Genomic DNA, 6,062 nt, shown 5'->3' on the forward strand with positions numbered 1-6,062 from the left:
GCAGATCATTTCACGCTATCTTAGATGTAGAAAAGCTGAGAAAGTAATTCACAATACAGTATGTCAACTTAAAATTTGTTTGCTTTTTTATTTTTGCTTCAGCCCAGCGTCAGGTGGAATCTTGTGCCGTTTGCCCACTGTTTCGAAGAGTCATAGTTTGGAACATACGCTTTTGAATCCTTTATTTTGGATCTGGCTTTTTACAATGTTTCTTTGAGAAATCAGGAAACCACTAGGTTCATTTTTGATCAGGCATATATCTTAAGTACTAAAGGAATTGTAAACCAGAACATAGACCTGCTGCCCCTTTGGTTGGTGGTAGATGACCTCCGTGTTCTCGATAGTGGTTTAAAAAAAAATCCTGCTTTTTGCTCATCTTAATACTGCTTTAAAGGCCTTTGGGAATGTGCTCTGCAGCAGCCCGAGTGACAGCGTTACCGAAGCCATCGCGCCCTCCCTGCTGAGCTGTGGGGAGAGATTCAGCTGCGGGCCAGAGTTGGGGGGCCGGCTTTTCCATGCCAGGAGGTTGCTTTGGCTGAAGTTGGATGTGAATTTAAAATAGTTGGTTTTTTTGTTTTTGTTTTTTTTTAGCAGACAGTGTGGATGTTTTATTCCGGAATACCAGCACCTTATTCAAATTATTTTAATCTGCTTTGAAAGTGGAATAAATTAATTCAGTGTGACATTCTTATTCTGGAGTAAGAGAAATAGCTTAGCAGGAATAACTGTCTGGGAAGACAGGCCTCCTTAGCGTTTGCAGGGTCCGAGTTTGTCCAGCAGGAAGAGCTAAGCGTGGTGGGCAGCTCTAGGTGGGTCAGCAGCAGAAGCTCTCTCTCTCTGTCCGTCTCTCTTGCCCAGACAACACCACACGACACCACCTTCCTCTCTCAGGGTCTCCTTCCTCCCGCTGTATTTTCCTTGGGTTTCACTGGGAGCAGAATACATTAAATTTGACAGAGCGAAGGACCGTTCTGCGCCCTTGCAAAACAAGATTCTGACCTAGAAGATTTGAAGGTTTCTCCTGGATTCGCTGCTCACTTCCTCGACACCAGGCGCTGCATCCCATCCTTCTGCCGGCTCATGACCATAGATACCTACAGCCATCATGTCCTTGAATCAATAAACCCTTTTCCTGCTTTTTCTGCTAATGAGGGGGCCGTGCTGTCATGAACGGTGGTGGGACAGCCACGTCCTGGTGGCTTGGGTTCACTTCCCGCTGCCGTGCTTGTGGGTTGCAGCAGACGTCCCGCTAAGAGCTTGGTCCTCCTGCAGTCACCGAGAGGTGAAGTCTGATATTTTTGAGGGTGCTGCGTTTCTGCTTTCCCCCATATTTTTAGATTTTTCCAAAGACAAGGTAAGTATCGGAGCACATGTATAACGCACCCATGGTGCCATTTGCTCTACAGCCAACCAATAGCCAGCAGATACCACCATATTATTCAGTGACAACCCAGGACTTTATACCAATACATGTGTTTAAGCAAGGCTCCAGTGTTCCTGGGTGTTGGCCTTCTCTTGTAGAGGAAAACTGTTCAAATGTTATCCAACCGTTTTTCTATTGTAGATCGTGGTGATTGTGAACTGCCAGGGGATATTTTTTAATAAATCTTACACAGGTGTTTCAAATAAATCCAGTCTTCCTCTTTTCCTTTTCAGTTACATTGTTTCTTCTCCCAGAGTAATCCCATTTTAAAGTTTCTGGTCTTTCTATACTTAAGTTCATGGTGAAGCATGACATGGACATGTTTGAAAACCTTGGCTTCCTATGTTTGCTTCATTTATTGGGGAGACTGTGGATGGGAAAAGCCCAAAGATTTTCAGCCCTGTAATCTCAGAGATGTATTTTGGAGCAGTTCCTGCAGGGCCCCCAGTGTCTGCCGCCTGCAGCCACCGGTGCGACCTGGTCCGCCAGGCAGAGGTGGGCACGGAGGAGCTCCGGGATGGACCTGGTGGCTCAATGCCTTTTCTCCCTTCCTGGCGGTGTGGGGACAACTCCATGTTGCGGTCTGGGAAAGCACTGCAGGAGCTGTTGCTCTCGCTTCTTTTTGTTTCACGATGACAACAAATGCCAAGTTTGCCCCGGATGCCGGGAACATGAGTATTGACTCGTTCTTTGGCGTTCATAGCTGGGCGTGGAGGTCACAGGCTGCACATGCTGCCGGCTCTCCTGCTCGGGCTCGACTGTTTCTAGCGAGCCAGCATCAACTCTGGGGTCACGGAGAGGCAAGTTCGCAGGGCTGGGACCTTCTGCAGTAGCGCCCGGAGCAGTGTCGCCGTCGGGAGCACAGGTCAGCCCGGGGACCTGGCGGGTGGCTGCGCATCCCCTTTCGTACTAGCATCCATTTTCTAGGGCTTGCAGGCTGGAGGGTGATCCGGGAAGCTGTGCGAGAAGTGCGATGTGGCTGTACGGGATGATGTCCACTGTGCGGAAAAGCTGAGGGGTTTTGGTAGCCAGGGAGCTCCTCTTTGGCCTGCTGGGCTGCTCCCACTGGGTCTCGGCCACCGCAACCAGTAAAGCGGCAGCGGCAGCGTGTGGGCACCACGGTCCCTCCGCAGAGCCAGACTCGAGCAGTCCGAGGGGGCGAGCGAGGAGCAAGAGGATTAGAAACCCAGTTCCCTCAGAGCTGTGGCTGGTTGCTCTCCTCGTTGGGCTGCTCACGAAGATCTTACGGTCTCTCTGCCCTGGGGATGCCCAGCAGCCCCTGGTCCCGTGGGGGAATTCGGAGGAGAGCAGCACTCAGCCATCAGCCCCGCCGTGGCCCTCCGCCCACAGCAGGGCTCCCCGCGCCGAGGATTGGGTTTCATTTTCACTGCACTTTAAAAGATTTTTCTCTATCTCTGGGGTGAAATCTCCCTTCTTTGAAGAAGAATCCCCACCAGCACTTTCATAACATTTCAGTCCAGCTAAAGGCCTTTAAGCAATTTGTATTCAATTAAGATTGCCACTTAATCACCAGTTAGTTGCATATTTCAGCGCAGCTTTGCCACATCACTTCGGGGAGCTGGGACCTGCCCCAGGCCCCGCTCGGCGGTGCCGCACGCGAGGCCCGCCGGGGCCCCGAGGCTCCGGGGGTTCGGCTGGCTTTTGTTCTCGCTTCTTAATCATTGTTTTGCTGCTGGTAACTACATTTTGTTGCTTTGTGGTGTCGAGCGGCAATCCTCGTTTCACAGCTTTGCCGAGTTTATGGGAATTTAAGAACTGGATGCAAATGAACTTCATTAGCATGCTTAATTATCTTATAAACCTCACATCCATCTGTCCTGCATATGCTTTGTAGTCGAAGCTTTAAGACAAGCAACTGTGTTAAACGTGGCGTAGTGCGTCGGAGAGTGGGAGCCTTTGGCGAAAGCCAGGTTTTGCGTACGGAGTTACCTGTATGGTGGTTTATCCCAGAGAGCTGGGGGCGGCGGGGAGGCACCGGCTGCTCCCGTGACGGCGGCTGCCACCAGTCCTGGCAGGGTGGCAGATCCCCGTGCCCGGCCGAGGGGCGCAAGGAGGAGGAGGCAGCAAAAACCTGATGCGGAGGAAGGTTTGGGGCTCTCAGGGCTGCCCAGGAGGGACCGGGGCACTTGGAGCAAAATTCACCCGGTCGAAGAGGCGCCGAAGCCGGGGCCCGTGGGAAGGCAGCACGTGCAGGCGACAGACACGGGGGGATCGAGGATGCGCACGGAGCATGGGTGCAGGGCGCTGTGCCAGCACGTGCCGGGGATGCTGGCGCAGAGCTTGGAGGTGAAAAGGGAAATAAAAGCTGCGGTGCTGGGCCGGTCACCTTCCCTTGTGGTGCCAGGGAGCAGGCAGCGCAGAGCCCGGGGGCCCCGCGAGCCCCCCGCGGGCGAGGTGCCCACCGCAACGGCACAGTGCATGGACCTGCAGCGGCTTTTCAGCATCGCAGCAGATGGGAGCCAGGTCCTTGCTGGCAGCGCCGTGTGCACGGCCAGGCTCAAAGCACCAGCGCCGATCCCCCTGTGGTGAGCACTACACCTTGCAGGTGGCAAAAACGGTGCAAAACTGTCCGTTTCCAGAAAGAGCTGGACGACCATGGGGAAGCTGGCGAACAGGGCTGAGAGCAAGGCCCGTGCAGCCCCGCAGCTGCAGAACGCTGTTAGACGCGAAACGCCATCTTCCAAAGGCCGTGTCCAAAGCGAGAGAGTGGAAAAGGTCGTGGAAATACACAGCAGGACAGGTGGGTCTTAGGAACGATTTGCTAAAAGCAAAAAAAAAAAAAAAGGACATAGAAATTTTTCCGATAGTTCAGATCTGGAGAGACGCTGGCAGGAGCCTCCTGGGCCAGCAGCTGGCTGATGTGCGAGAGGACGGGGCCGGGACGATAAAGCCGAAACTCCCCCGCCGTGGGAGTTTGCTATAAAGCAGCTCTGGGCAGCCCCCAGGAAGGACCCGTCTTCAGGGCACCAGGTTGAAGGACCCGTCCCAAGCTGATGCATCTCCAAACAAGGGTTTTTTTTAATGGCAGATAGGATGCGGAGGACGCGGGTGGTTGCCATCAGGGCCACTGCCGAGCTCTGAGGCTGCGCTCAGCGCAGGGTCCCTCAGCTCTCGCACCCAGGAGGTGCCCTGCCGTCTCCCGCCGGGACCAGGGAGCGCAGGGGAAGCCTGAAGCTCTAGAAGCTCCAAGGTTTGCACCATTTCTGGAATAAAGCAGGGATATTCTGCATGTTTTCAAAAATGCTGCCGTGGCAATGCTTTGTGTAATTGCAACGAAAGGCAGCATGAGGACTTCACGCTCCCTGCGGTACCGGGCGCTTCACCCCAAGAAGCTCCTGCGGCCATGCCAACCCATGCGTCCTCCCTAAAACATCCCGGGGTTGCCGGCAATGGGAAGAGCAAGGCTCGAGGCAGAGATTTTGCTGCATTCAAGTGCCCGATGGGACATTCTCCAAGCCCACGGCCAACTCGTGCCGCTGGTGGGAGACGCAGGGCGCTGCCTTCACGCCTGGAGGCCGAGGTGGGGATGGAGGACCTGGATGCTGCAGTCCTGCTGGGGAGCTGCATCTCGGTGGGGTTACAGGAGCAGGTCGTTATCCTGAATATTGGAATATCACAAGATAACGCAAATAACCCCCTAATTCTGTTTACAGCCTGTTTACAGCTCAAGATCCTGAACTTGTATCCGCTGCTAGCGCGCAGTGCGTTTCACCATGGGACAGACGCGCTGCCGTCCCAGCACCGCCTGCCACGGGGAGCTGCAGGAGCTGCTTTTAGCCTTGGTTAATTTTAATTCACCATAAATAACAGTTTTGTTCAAAAATGCCATTAAAAGGATAAACCTTTACTTCCAGGCTGTCTTGCAAACCTGCAGAGGCAGCAGTTTAGCCGCTGGGTAAGAGACGGTGCACATCCCGCGTTCGCACCGTGGCCCCTGGAGGGTTTTGTGGGCTGGGGCAGGAGGCCTGCGCTTGAGAAGCCGCTCAGGCGGCAGAGGCCGGGCAGCCGGCTCGGCTCCCGGAGAGGGAGCCTGAACCGCCACGGGCAGGGAGCCTCGCTGGCCGCCTCGGCAAGGGGAAACGAAACGAGAGCAGGAGCTTGGGCAAACCTTCAGCTCGCCTCCAGCAGCGGCTCGTCGCGGAGGTGGGACAACGCGCCAGGGTGCTGCTCCACACCCCCCGCTCTCCTCTCGTCTCCGCAGAAGCCGGGTGGCTGCTTTGCGCCGAATCGCCACTTGTTGGGGATCACGTTTGAGCTGAAACGTTTTTCCTGGCCTGGAAGGGACCGAGGACTCTGCTCACGGGGAGCCGCGAAGCCATCGGGGCTGGACGCCGCGTGTCCGGAGCAGCCGATGCGGCAGGGAGCCGGTGCAGCAGCGCAGAGCAAAGCCCTGGCGTAGCCGCTCCTTCCCTCCCATCGCTCCTGCCAACTGGCTCCGCGGCAAAGACACGTTGTTCCCGGGGGCGCTCGGGTGACGCCCTGTCCCGGGAGCCCCTCTGCCTGCGCCCTCTCCGCGTCCGGCCGCCCTGGTCCGGCGCCAACGTCCCTATTGAATTACCGCCTTCCCCTCTGGGACGGCCGCGCGCTGAGTTTCGGAGAGAGGAGGTCGAAAACGTTT

Source organism: Dromaius novaehollandiae, chromosome 14, assembly GCF_036370855.1.
Source record: "Dromaius novaehollandiae isolate bDroNov1 chromosome 14, bDroNov1.hap1, whole genome shotgun sequence".
Classification (NCBI taxonomy): Eukaryota; Metazoa; Chordata; class Aves; order Casuariiformes; family Dromaiidae; genus Dromaius; species Dromaius novaehollandiae.